Source organism: Anastrepha ludens, chromosome 2, assembly GCF_028408465.1.
Source record: "Anastrepha ludens isolate Willacy chromosome 2, idAnaLude1.1, whole genome shotgun sequence".
Lineage (NCBI taxonomy): Eukaryota > Metazoa > Arthropoda > Insecta > Diptera > Tephritidae > Anastrepha > Anastrepha ludens.
Genome location: NC_071498.1, coordinates 174,713,557 through 174,727,059, shown reverse-complemented (window position 1 = coordinate 174,727,059; position 13,503 = coordinate 174,713,557). Strand labels below are relative to the sequence as shown.

The following is a 13,503-nucleotide window of genomic DNA, read 5'->3' as shown; positions in this document are numbered from 1 at the left end:
AGCCTTTTCAAAGCACGGCACTTATCTTTTTTCTATCTATTTTTTTTATTATCTATTTTGCCATTCATTCATATCGAATAAATTACTCATAGGGTACACACTAAATCATATGTCAAATAATCAAATTTCAATAAGAGCTAATATGGGTAAAGGGGGGCACACGATAAAAGGAATAGAGAAACAAAATACGAGAATAAAAAATAGCAAAGAGCCGAATAACATACATACACACATATATTTATATCCATAAATCAATTATAATCCTATTTATTAGAAAGCTATCATCATGAAGCACAATTTTTTTTTGTTGGTAGATATATAAGAGAATTTTTGCGACTAATTTTTTTATGGTTCGATTTAATCAATGTACGATATTTTCTGTACGATAGTGTTAGTTACATGAGAAGAAATAATTTTGCAAAAAAGTGAATCCCATAGCTGATTTAATCATCAACATAAAATAGAAACAGCAAATGTTAGGGCAATAAGAGAAAGGTAGAAAAGCAGCTTTGAGAGTAAAACTTTCCTTTAAGAATTTTATTGCGATTTTGATGAAATTATCAACACTACTTAAGGCATCATCTATTCGCCATTTCTCGGCTCGCTATCCCTCTACTCTGCTATTGTCTTCTGGCGCAATAACCGCTTACGTGATTTTGGCCTAAGTGGCTCGGCTAACTTGACGAAAAATTTGCATGTGAAAGCAACAACAAAATTATCGAGCAAGATTCGGCGCTAGCATGTATAGTTATATCCCATTAAACTGGTATAACTCTCAACTTTCAATGTTGCGAAATCTTTTTTCTGATGTTGGGCAACTTTTATTCGACCGTATCTATTCAGGGACACTTTTGTTGCTTCAACTTTGCGAACTCTCTTTTGGTCTTGAGATTGCTACATTTTGGTCTACAGTCAACAGCAACATTGAGAAGAACAAGAAAGCAATGTTGACAGAGCAAGGGCAAGCATCACAAGTAAAGCAACAAATGTTGAAGCAACAAATGTTTACCTGTATGGATGCAGTCGTACCAATACTCATTAAGCTCTCGGCGAAACAAAGAGGCTTAATAACATAAAAGAAGACCATCTTTAAGCATGAGAGCATTAAAAGGATGCAAATGGTAGACCTTGAAGGCAAAGTCACGATGTACAGAATGCAGAGATGTGGTCAGCAATAGACCATTAATCGGCTCTCAACGATTTTGAAGCAAACCGCTGATTTGCTTAAGTCATTGGGCTTGTGGTGGCAATTTTTTTGTTTTTTTACGAGGAAACTGAGATTGTGTTGGTGATATACGAAAATAGTCAACACAGTCTTCTCTTATGTTACTTCTTTGTCATCTGAGCTGAGACTGATTGGACCAGTGAGTGAATATGTGTGAAATGAGCGAACAGATTTCCGATCCCCGGAGGCGCAGCAGCCGAAGTTACTCTCACAATTTTGCTCAAGGTTCTAGCCCTTTACGTTAGGTCCTAGCCCTTTTCTGTTTAAAAAAAAAATACGTTTTTGCCTGGAACAAAATATGTGACGACGGATTCTTAAATAGCAAAATATTATTATTTTTTTCTTAATCGCACATTTAGAAGGAAATAATAATTAAGATTTAATTAATAATAATAATTAATAATAATTAATTAAGATTTTTTATGCCCTGTTTTGTGCGCTGAGTCTGACTGCTCAATGTCCTTTCTTCACTTTTTCACTGTCCTTTCACATTTAGTAGTTCGTTCGCAATACTTTTGCCTGGGTATTTAATATATGTATGTATGTATGTATATATGTATGTATTAAAATAATTACCACGTTTTCATAAAACTTATTTAAAAAATCAACAATATTATAATTTGCTTTTGAATTCTTGAGGGTCCAAGAACCTGTGCCAAAGCAAAAATACTCGGGCCTCAATAGTTTAGATTTTTCGCGAACTGGCTTATGTTGCATGGCAAATAACCAAGAATAGGCCACGAAACTAAGCATAAGATATCATAAATTTTCAAATAATTACACATACATACATACATATGTACATATACATATATATATGTGCACGAGTTTACAAACATGCGTAAATACATATGTATGTATGTACATATGTTTACAAGTAAGAAAGTCATGTGCGTAAAATTTCGCTGAGTAATTTTTTGTAGAAAAATATGCTACACTGCGCAATAACAAAAATAAGCAACAAAACAAAGAACATATTCATATGTAATCACACATATCCATACACATGTATGGGTGCGTACGTTTAAATTTATTTATTTACTTTTTATATTTTTACACCATGCCTGACAAATACTACATGGGAACTCTTATGTACATATGTACCTATATACCTACATATATGCATGTATATGTAAGAATGACAATATTTGCTGAAGCCATTCATATGATTGCGATTGTGAGCGCGTGCCCTACAGCGAAATCTACTAGTTCCGAACTGGAGCGTTTCCAGTGGATTCACAACTATGACATACTCTCGCCTCTTAATTTCTCCCGGTGAACAAGGGAATTTTATTATATCACAAAGCCTTAGGAAGTGCCAGTGGGATTGTTCAACTCCTTTTATACATTTATCCAAAACGCTTTTTAATGAAAAAGGTGTAGTCTTGCTGATACACATTTGCAAAATGACATACACACAATTCCTATAAACACATATGTATGTATGTGTAAAGCTGCGCTTATAATCATGCAGTTAAAAGCCAAACTCTACATTTGAGTTCTTGAACCGGTATTTAATGGGAAAAGTCATACTAGTTCAAAGGAGACTAGACTTGTACCAGTTGCAAAATGATCAATTGCAGCTGTTATATGTTCAATGTTAGTTCATGAGCCGTTATTTAATGGAAAAAGTCATACTAGTTCAAAGGAGACTAGACTTGTACCGGTTGCAAAATGATCAATTGCAGCTGTTATATGTTCAATGTTAGTTCATGAGCCGTTATTTAATGGGAAAAGTTATACTAGTTTAAAGGAGACTAGACTTGTACCAGTCGCAAAACGACCAGTTACAGGGGTTATTTATTATATGTTAGTTCCTGACCCTGTATGTAATGGGAAAAGTCAACTAGTTCAAGGGAGACTATACGTGTACCAGTTACAAAATGACCATTTACAGCAGTTGTTATTTGTTGCATATTATTTCATGAATCGTTAATTAATGGAAAAAGTTAACTAGTTCAAAGGAAACTAGACTTGTACCAGTTGCAACATGAGCAATTACAGCCGTTATTTGTTGCATATTATTTCATGAGCCGTTAATTAATGGAAAAACTTAACTAGTTCAAAAGAGACTAGAGTTGTACCAGTTGCAACATGAGCAATTACAGCCGTTATTTATTGTACATTATTTCAAGAGGTGTTATTTAATGGGATAAGTCATACTAGTTCAGAGGGGACTAGATTCGTACCAGTTGCAAAATTACACATTAGAGCTGTATGCAAACAAATGTTTTTCTATTATGTACTTTGTTTTTATTGTTGTTATATTTTTGTGTAGTAATAATTAATAATTTTTATTTGAATTTGCTTTCATACAATTTCAGAATAAATAAACAATATAGTTTTTAAAAATAGAATCATATTAATACGAACAACAAATTTAAGCTGAAAGAAAATGTTTTGTAATATTTAAATTTGGCATAAAATAATTTCGAATGGTGTTTTTCGTCACGAGTTGAACTAGATCTTATTTGTCTACTATGAACCAGTTCTTAAACTGAAGTACGACGAAGAGGCTGAGCAGTTCCTTAACTATGTATTATAAAACTGGGATCGGCAATTCATATTTCGTAGCACGTCACTATGTTAAAGGTACCACGGAAAAGAAAACAAAAAAATTGCATTAGTAATATTAAGTAGTGGGGTAGCAGAGAACTTGTACGTGTAACCTACCTAACTAAAGTGAGCCTTCTTACACACAATCCTCTAATCATTGCGATGCACTGGTGCCTCCATAGACGGGTCTTTATTTTTCTTATGTAAATAAAAAAAATTAAATAATTTGCAGAGAAATCGATCAATTTGCTCTTGGTATCACTCTAGTCAATGACGAACTGGTACGACTTCTTCCATTAAATTCCAGTATCTGCACTGGAATGTTAGTTTAGCTTTCTCTGGCACGGTAAAAGTAGATAAATACATACATATGCACATACGCAGCAATACAATTTAAAAGTAGTGATAGAAACACATTTTGCCTTTGTGCTCTCTCTTCCCCTTCACCGCAACGCCCACTTCCCTATACTCAATCGCTTAATTTGCCAAGCCGTCTGTCACTGATAACGGGCTGATAGCATTCACACAAATGATGTTTATTTTTGCTTGAGTAAGTTTTGCAGAAAAAATTTAATTGGAATGCATTGAGTGAATTTTTGCAATTACTTCTAGAGCTACACCCGTGGCAAAAAAGAAATATATAAAAGCATATATGCGTGCATTCACAGATATATTTTCAATATAATAGTTGGAAGTTTTAGTTGGTCTTTACTGTGCTAAAGAAAACTTAATTCAATACTTAATCAGAGTAGCTTTTGAGTAATATAATTGTAGGATTTTTAAGTTAGTGAATATATGTACTATAAAATATAAAAGTCCTTAAGGAAAACATTCCTTTTTTATGCATTTCTAATTGTCGGCATATCTTTGAAGGAGCAGATCGATCACACTGAATAAACATAAGATTAAATAACCTCCAAATATAAAGAATTTTCTAGTAAATAAGTATATAAATTTCCTGCTCTTAATCTGAAACTGAAACAAAATTTTATAGATCCTTTTACCGCAAGATTACCGCATTCCTGCCACGAACCCAACTGCAAGTGAGAATTAATTTTACAATAAAATGTCAATTATTTAATTAATTTCAATGTCATTGCATCATATTGAGCTGTGGAAGCCTGTATTTAAAAATAAAGTAAGAAAAAAATTTTAATAAAAAAAGAATTAAATAAAAAAATGTTTAAATAAAAAAACTGTTTTAATAAAAAACATTTTTTAATTAAAAAAAATTATCAGATCAAAAAACATGTTTAAATACAAAAACAAGGGTTAAATACAAAAAGTATTTAAAAAAAAAAAAATTTTTCAATGAAAACAAAATTTTAATAAATAACGAATGTTTAAATAAAAAAATCTTTGAATGAAAATAAATGTTTAAATAAAAAACATTTGTAAATAAAAAAAGTTTAAATAAAAAAACTGTTTAAATAAAAAACATTTGTAAATAAAAAAAAGTTTCAATAAAAAAAAAGTTTTAAATAAAACCTAAATGTTTAAATTAAAACAATATTTAAATAAAAAAATCTTTAAACAAAAAAATGGTTTCAATAAAAAACAGGTTTAAATAAAAAAATTTTCAGATCAAAAAAACGTTTAAATACAAAAACAAGGGTTAAATTCAAAAAGTATTTAAATAAAAAAAAGCTTGTTTGAATCTAAAAAAAAACCCAAACTTTAATAAAAAACGAATGTTTAAATAAAAAAAAATCTTTAAATAAAAACAAATGTTTAAATAAAAACAATAGAAAGCAATTTTAAATAAAACCCAAATGTCTAAATTAAAAAAATATTTAAGTAAAACAAAGTTTAAATAAAAACAGGTTTAAATAAAAAATGTTTAAATAAGAAAATTGTAAAAAAGAATTTTTCAGATCAAAAAAAATGTTTAAATAAAAAAACAAGGGTTAAATAGAAAGAGTATTTAAATAAAAATTATTTGTTTGAAGGAAAAAAAAAGTTTAATAAAAAACGAATGTTTAAATAAAAACAAAATCTTTAAATAAAAACAAATGTTTAATTAAAACAAAAAAATTAAATAAAACAAAAATGTTTAAATAAAAAACAAATACTCAAATACTAAAAGTATATAAAAAAAAAGTTAAAAAAAGTTGGAATAAGACTTAATTAACGTAACTTAAAGTGCCTTTTATGGTAACTGTCTATATAATGATGAGGTTAAATTATGTTGTTGTTTTTGTAAATGTTTAGAGAATTCTGCTGCAGTGACAGTTCTTGGCCGGATATAGATCCAGGACGTTTTAGTAGCGTAGAACCGACTCTCGTGGAAACGAAGTGAAATCATCTTAGCATTACTGGTCGGTTACTCGGTTTTGGTCAGGTAATAGTTTAGGCATTCTAGCTTACTTCTTTACCTACTTTTTGGGCTATCAGGCTTGAATATTTACCGCCTATGGAATATTCTCGCCCGCGTAGAGCGGGAATCTGTAATAATTGTAATAATTCTCTTTCATGTAGCTCGAATGATGTCAAATATTTTATGTTGAACCAATTTTTGATTGTCAGTCACGATTCACCATCCAGTAGCCAAAAACGATTATTTTGCCCACTGTTCAACTAGCTGTCGACTACCAACTGACCCTGGTTAGTCCTACACTGCGTAAAGAGTAAACACAGCTCTTGGAGGCGAACTAATATCAACAAACAAATTGTGGGCGTTCGGCTTAAAACTAAACCATGGTTTCCAGCGTCTATGCACTAAGAGATGTCACTAAAAATAGACGTCCGGCTTATAGCAAACGATCTGCTGTAAATGTGTTGGTATCCCTAAGAACTCACCTTGGCGCACGCCACATAAAAACCACGAACGCAAAAGCCTAGAAACATTTTTAATGTTGGCTTAAATTGCCAAAAAGTATCAAAATTAGTAGCCGAAAATACAATTGCACTACTGCGCCATCTGTGTTGGCAGGCAATGCTAAACCATTGAAAATATTCTTCCATTTCCATTTTTTCTTCACTTTTTTCTTCTCTTCCACAAAGGTTAACTTTTTTGAATTACACCCAATAAGTCTCCCTCAAGCGCATTTCACCTGCTCGATTTTTCGCTTACTAGAAATCTCACAATAACCACAATCTGTTAAATATAACTTCTTTGATTCGGCAATAACTATTTAACCAAAAAATATATCATCGCATAAGAACCAAGCAGCCACAACTGTAACCAAAGTACTCGATTTCATTTTGTTTTCACTTTGCAGCTCCAACACATTTAAGTTTACAACTAATTCTCATGCTTTTCTCACATTTTACTTGCCACAGCTTCCACCCCCGCCCCTTTCTCCCATGTCGCAGCTGCTTTTATCTGTTTTCATAATTCTCAACATAAATATTTATGTAAAAACTTAGTTCCTTAAGAAATTTTAAGCCAAATGGTGCGAAGTAAAACTTTTGATTCCATTGTTAAACAGCTTACCAGTTATTAGTTCATCAATTGTGGAGCTTAAAAGATTATGCGCTTACTGCACTGCTGAGGGTTGAAGCTTTGCAAAAAAAAGAGAGAAAAAACATTCGAACAGTAAAAATGCGTAATGAAACTAGGATAATAATATTTAAAATTCTTGGCTAAGTAAGTTTTCAAACTAAGTTACACTGCTGCCATTTGGATTATTTCAAAACATTATTAAAATTTATTGAAAACGTTGATAAAAATATATGGGGCGTGAGTGAGAGTTTGAAAAATTAGGTGAATAACTCATTTGTATTTTTTTTTAAATTTCCAAGATGATTTAAATTGATACCACTAAACGGTATTTGGTTTTTTTATTTTTATTTTAAAATCTGAAAAACAAATTTCGTTCCGCGAGAGAGAAAACAAATATAACGTGGAGGAAAAGGAGAGAGAGAGAGCTATACCTTATATATATCTTAGATACACTTTAGGCTATTTTTCCCGAGTTTTTCCTTGTGGTTGCTAATTTCTAGGGAGAAATAACACTACCTACTTTTTGGCGCTTGTTTGTTGGTGCAATCTTGTAGGAAATATATTTTTGGTACCTACTTTTTGGCGTTATATTTCCTTGGTGCCTACTATTTGGGGACGTTTTTTGGTCCCAATTTTTTTGGCGTTTGTTTTTTTGGTGCCCACTTTTTGGCGCTTATTTCCGTTTCTTGGCTAGTGCGTACTATAAAGTGCTATCCATTCCGGCGTCGGATTTATTGTTTTTGCCTTGCGGTAATTTGTGTCGTTGCTGCGGCCCTGGAATCGCTACGTTTGAGCGAGTGATGAACGCTCGGAGTAGTGCGCGTTGGTGCCACGGTTTGTGTCCGGCATTTACCTACACCGGTCGACCCTTCTCCATTTTTAGTTAATTTTGTCTATTTGTATTCTCTGCAAATGTTGTGAATTTATTTAGATATATATTCTTTCTCTCTCTCTCTTTTTGTAAAAATGTCGTAATGGTTTCTTTAGTATTTTCTAATATTTTTTTGTTTGACTATTTTTGCTATGAATACACCTCTTGATGGCCTATGTCCCACTAAGGATTGAGGGCCGGAAGAAACGATTACACCTCTATGGTTTTAATTCGCATTCAGTAAATTCAAACGCTTTTTAAAACGTGTAAACAGGTTTTCCATTTTAAGAAGGGTTGAGAGAGGGACATTTAATATTCTTGCATAACCTTAAAAGAAGCAAAGAATTAAAATTGCACTTTCAAAATACTAAATTTTATAAGAATCAACAAATTCAATCATTAGCACTAAAATCTTCTCAGAGTAACCTTTTTTAACCTTCTTTTGTTTAATAATACAGTCTTTTTTTACTTACAGTTTCTTTAAAAAAAAAGAAGCAAACACCAATCTTAAAAATTTTCGCATTTTGGGCATGAAAAAGCACTAAATTTATTGCGAAGCGCAAATGCTTGACAACACAGCACAACTCAGCTAATGTGACGTCACGCACTCTCTGATGAGCGCACTCTTGTTTCTATCATTCTTGAAAAAAAAATGAAATCTCGGCATTCCAGGATTTTTTTTTTTACGAGGAGGAAGCATCGAAAGCCTATACACCCTCAGTGCAGGACTTTAACCCAAACTTAACCTCCTTCCGTCAATGTATCGATCTCCTCCCAGTACATCAGTAGGCTCTACGTCAGTTACTTTTCACATGCAGCCCGTCAAAAGTTGCATATACTTTAATCCTCCTTTAGTTTTGTTTATTCTCGAAGGAAACCACCTCAGTTAGACCTGTCTACCCCCTCCCACCATACTTGTAACACTGTAAGGACTTTAGTGTCCGTTTCTTTGTCAAGTATCGTCTGTTTAGCTGCCGCCTACCTCGTATATGTCTGCATGCTTAAATGCATCTTGCATGGCGCTGATTGCCGACGAAATTTTATCCCACGCTTACGTACTTTGAAGATATCGTGAAGTCGACTTTGTTTCCTGGTACTTACGGATCTTCTCACAGTGCAGCTAAATTGTCTCTGATAGTCGCAAATCGTGGGCATAAGAAAAACACATGTCTTGCATCTTCCTGTTCGTGGCATACTGGACATAAAGGCGAGTCACGTATTCTAAGGCGATGTAGGTACTTCTGGTAGCAACCATGGCCTGTAAAGAAATGTGTTAAGGGGAAGCTAAGCTCACCATAGCTTCGATTTTTCGATATTTGGGATTAGCGTATAGGTCCACCTTCCCATTGTGGAGTTTTCCCAACGCTCTTACCACTTGAGTAGGGATATAGTCTTCTCTGTTTTCATGATCGTTGCTTTGCTAGTTCGACCCTGCTCTTTCAGCGCGTACACTCTTGCTCGCTCTTCTGCCAATATATCGATGGGCGTCATGCCTGCGATCACCATTGCAGCTTCATCGGAGGTGGTTTTGTATGCGCTTATCACCCTCAGTGCGGAAAGTCTGTGCAATGCTTCGTATGGTCTTCTAGAGGCCTTTACCTCTAAGGATTTTACCCATACTGGTGCTGCATATAGCAGAGTGGATGTGATGACGCTGGTTAGTAGTCTGCGTTTGCTGCTTCTCGGCCCCCCCAAGGATTAGCATCCCTAATATGTTCATAAATACCCATGTAACTGTGTTGGTTTGCACCTACATTTTCTTGTTGTTTAAATTTTCAATTCACTGCCTTCGCTAATATTTTTTCTTTTCTAGAGCGTAATCATAATTTTTAGAATAAAAATGCTAATAGCACAAATTTACGCACACTTGCGCCTGGCAGGCACATACACATACACATGAGCACTATTCTGCATACATACATACATATTTCATAAGCACAAAATAATGGCGAAAATTAAAATGCAAAATACGAATTTAAGTATTTTCAGCCGAGACATACACTAAAGCGAATCGTTTTGAATTCATGTGTTTATATGCGTGTGTGTGTGTGTGCTGCAGAAATGTTGAATTGCCTGCGCCGTGGTTGAGGTGAGCGGAGGAGAAAATAAATGAAAGCGATTTTTATGCTAAATTACAACTTGGCAAACTGATATGCAGATCAGTGTGTGGAAGTGAATTTTTACGCTCGTTTATATGCACATGCACCACACACACACACGCACACACGCACCCATGCATGTAGGCAAGTGCAAAAATATTCATAGCTTCTGCTTGTGTATGTGTATGTGCGCGTCGATTATGTATGCGAATTTATATGCACATTATCCTTTCATTTTTCGGCGCACATAACTGTATATGCATACAAAGAGATTTAAATTTGCGAAATTTGCTACACTGCCAAGTGATTGCGGCTGTGTGCGAGGAGGGTGAGCGAGCGTGCAAGCAATTTTTGGGCCAGGCTATGCATTATTTAAACGAAACCTACAACACAACTGCGATGCGCTGCTTTCGCTTAGCATTTCACTTTGGAATTACGTAATTGCATGGATGTGTGTGTGTGTGTGTGTGTGTGTGTGTGTGTGTGTGTGTATATGAAGGCTTGGTGGGATACTGTAGCATAAGACTGTATGCGCTCCTTGCCGGCGCTGCGTGTATGGACTCCCGCTAGATTGGCGCGGCACTACTCCGCTTTGGAACAGTAGAGGGCCAAGCTGAGCATTCACGACACATTCCTTCATGCGGTTCTACGGTCTACGGTTTAAGCAGCAAAAAGCTGGTTATCACAGTCGGCAACCATTTTGCAGCCAATTATTATTAGGCCATTCACAAAATAATCGGAATCTATATTGAAATCTTTAAACATAAAATAAAAATATAATGCCTAGCGATGGCACAAGCGCTGTTGTCATCCAGTTATCAAGTCGAAGTTAGTTGCAGATCCATACGTAATTCTCAAATCCTTGTTGTTTTTGTAGCAGCATAAACATTCCCCATACTAACATACGGGGAATGTTGCTGGAGTGACAGTCCTTGGCCGAATGTAAATCCGGGTCGTTTCGGTAACGTAGAACCGACTGTCGTGTAAACGAATTCTCAAATCCTCTACCAGCTCTCTGATGATTGATTAGGTTAAAATGGTTACCCAAGGTGTGGGCACACTTGGACGAAGAGCACGTGAAGGGAGTAAGATGGAGACCGATGATGGAATGAAGGTGGAGAGAGGTAGGGGCAGGGTGGTTAGGTTTATGGGCTTAGTGTGTGTAGGGCGAGCATGATGAGAACCTTGTAGAGTGATAGTTTTGTTCGTCGAAAAAGGACTTTACTACTCAATTGCCTACTTAGTCCAAAGTAGCACTTGTTGGCAAGAGAGAGGCAAGAGAGATTCTACGTTGGATTTCAAGGCTGATATTGTTATCAGTGTTATCGGTGTTAATGCTGGTTCCTAAATAAACGTAGTCTTTTACAACCTCGAAATTATAACTGTCAACAGTGACGTGGGTGCCGATACGCGAACTGTTTGTTTGATGACAGGAGCTACTTCGTTTCGTCCTCGTTCACCACCAGACCAATTCGATTTGCCTCTTTATCCAGTTTGGAGAAGACAGAACTAACAGCGCGGTTGTTAAGGCCGATGATGTCAGTATGCTCGGCATACACCAACAATTTTACGCTCCTATAAAATATTGTGCCTGAGCGATTAAGTTCTGCGGCTCGTACGATGCTCTCCAACATCAGGTTAAAGGAATCACGCGAGTCACCCTGTCTGAAACCTCGTTTGGTATCAAACGGCTCGGAGAGGTCCTTCCCAATTCTGACGGCGCTGCTGGTGTTGAGCAACGTCATCTTACATAGCCTTATTAGTTTTGTGGGGATACCACATTCAGACATAGCGGCATACAGGTAACTCCTTTCCGTGCTGTCGAATGCAGCTTTGAAATCGACGAAAAGATGGTGTGTGTCGATTCGCTCATGGGTCTTTTCCAAGATTTGGCGTATTGTGAATATTTGGTCGATGGTAGACTTTCCAGGTCTGAAGCCACACTGATAAGGTCCAATCAGTTGGTTGACGGTGGGCTTCAGCCTTTCACACAATACGCTCGCTAGAACCTTATAGGCGATATTTAGAAGACTCATCCTCCAGTAATTGGCGCAGATTGCAGGATCACCCTTCTTATGGATTGGGCAGAGCACACTTAAATTCCAATCGGCAGGCATGCTTTCATCCGACCATATTTTGCATAGGAGCTGATGCATGCACCCTACCAGCTCCTCGCCGCCAGGCTTATCCCCTACCCTGTCAGAAATCAATTAGATTAACGAAACCGACGCAAGACAAGTCTTTTCGAGGTCCTATGCTTCCGAGAGGAGTGAACAAGGAAAAAAACATCCCAGATTTCAGAACTTTTATACTACGCATCCATTTTTCACCAGTTTGGAAAACAGTTGCGCAGGAAAAGTGCTTCCATGAAGCTGCAATATTTAATTACTCACGGCAGTGCTAATACGCACCCACACATAGATATGCATGCATATACCAGCTCATCACCATAAAGTGTAAAGTTATGCCAAGCTTAAGCTTAATGTTGCAAGTGGTTAAAAATGTTGCCAAATGTGTTGGCTTCGAGCTTTTTATGAATGGCGTGTGAAAAAGTTGGTTTATTCGTTTTCTTTTCTTTTTTATATTTAATCCAACACTGGATTGAAATTCGCGGTTCATTTGACTGCTCAGACAGCAGGTATCCAAATGGACATTTAATATTAACATTTGTCATTTTTGCCTGGTCGTCGCTTTGCAGTTGGTTTTTCTACCGTTAACAATAATTTAGTGGCATAAATTTTTGATTACTTTACGTTTAAATGGAGCGAATATTAAAATACCCGCCTTGCGCCACTCAAATTTATCTACTCAAGGCCACCATAGAAAGAATATCTCGGCTGATGCAAAAAAATGTTTGCGCTCACTCTTCACGAAATGTTTCTAGATCTTTAACTTTCTCATACCCTAGCAAATACTTTTTAGTGCTGATCAAAAAGTTCCCGGAATATATTCAGAAAATTCAAAATTCAAGTTTATTTCTCAAAAGTGGCATTGTCGCCTTTCAAGTAGTCCCAATCAACCTCAACGCACTTATGCCAGCTTTTGATGCAGCTCTCAAAACATTTCGGGAACTCTATTTGCAGTATAGCCATCAGAGATGTCTTCGATTCTTCTATTACTTAAAATGCGATCCCCGTAGTGGTTTTTTGGTTCGTTCGAACAGAAAAAATCGCTGGGATCAGGTGAATTGAATGGTTAACTAACTGACCTCTCAAAGGACTACTAAGACGGACAAATGCAGGAAATGAAAAGAGGATGTTGAGGAAACTTTAGAACACCTTCTGTGCGTTTAAAATGCCTGGTCTGC

At 35.6% G+C, this 13,503-nt stretch overlaps 1 protein-coding gene across 5 annotated transcripts in view; it reads left to right on the top strand.

Annotated features, from left to right (window-relative positions):
• LOC128855909 (tyrosine-protein phosphatase 99A) overlaps positions 1–13,503 on the top strand; it is a 178,036-nt gene that overhangs the window by 144,075 nt on the left and 20,458 nt on the right. The gene's annotated exons all lie outside the window — the stretch shown is intronic.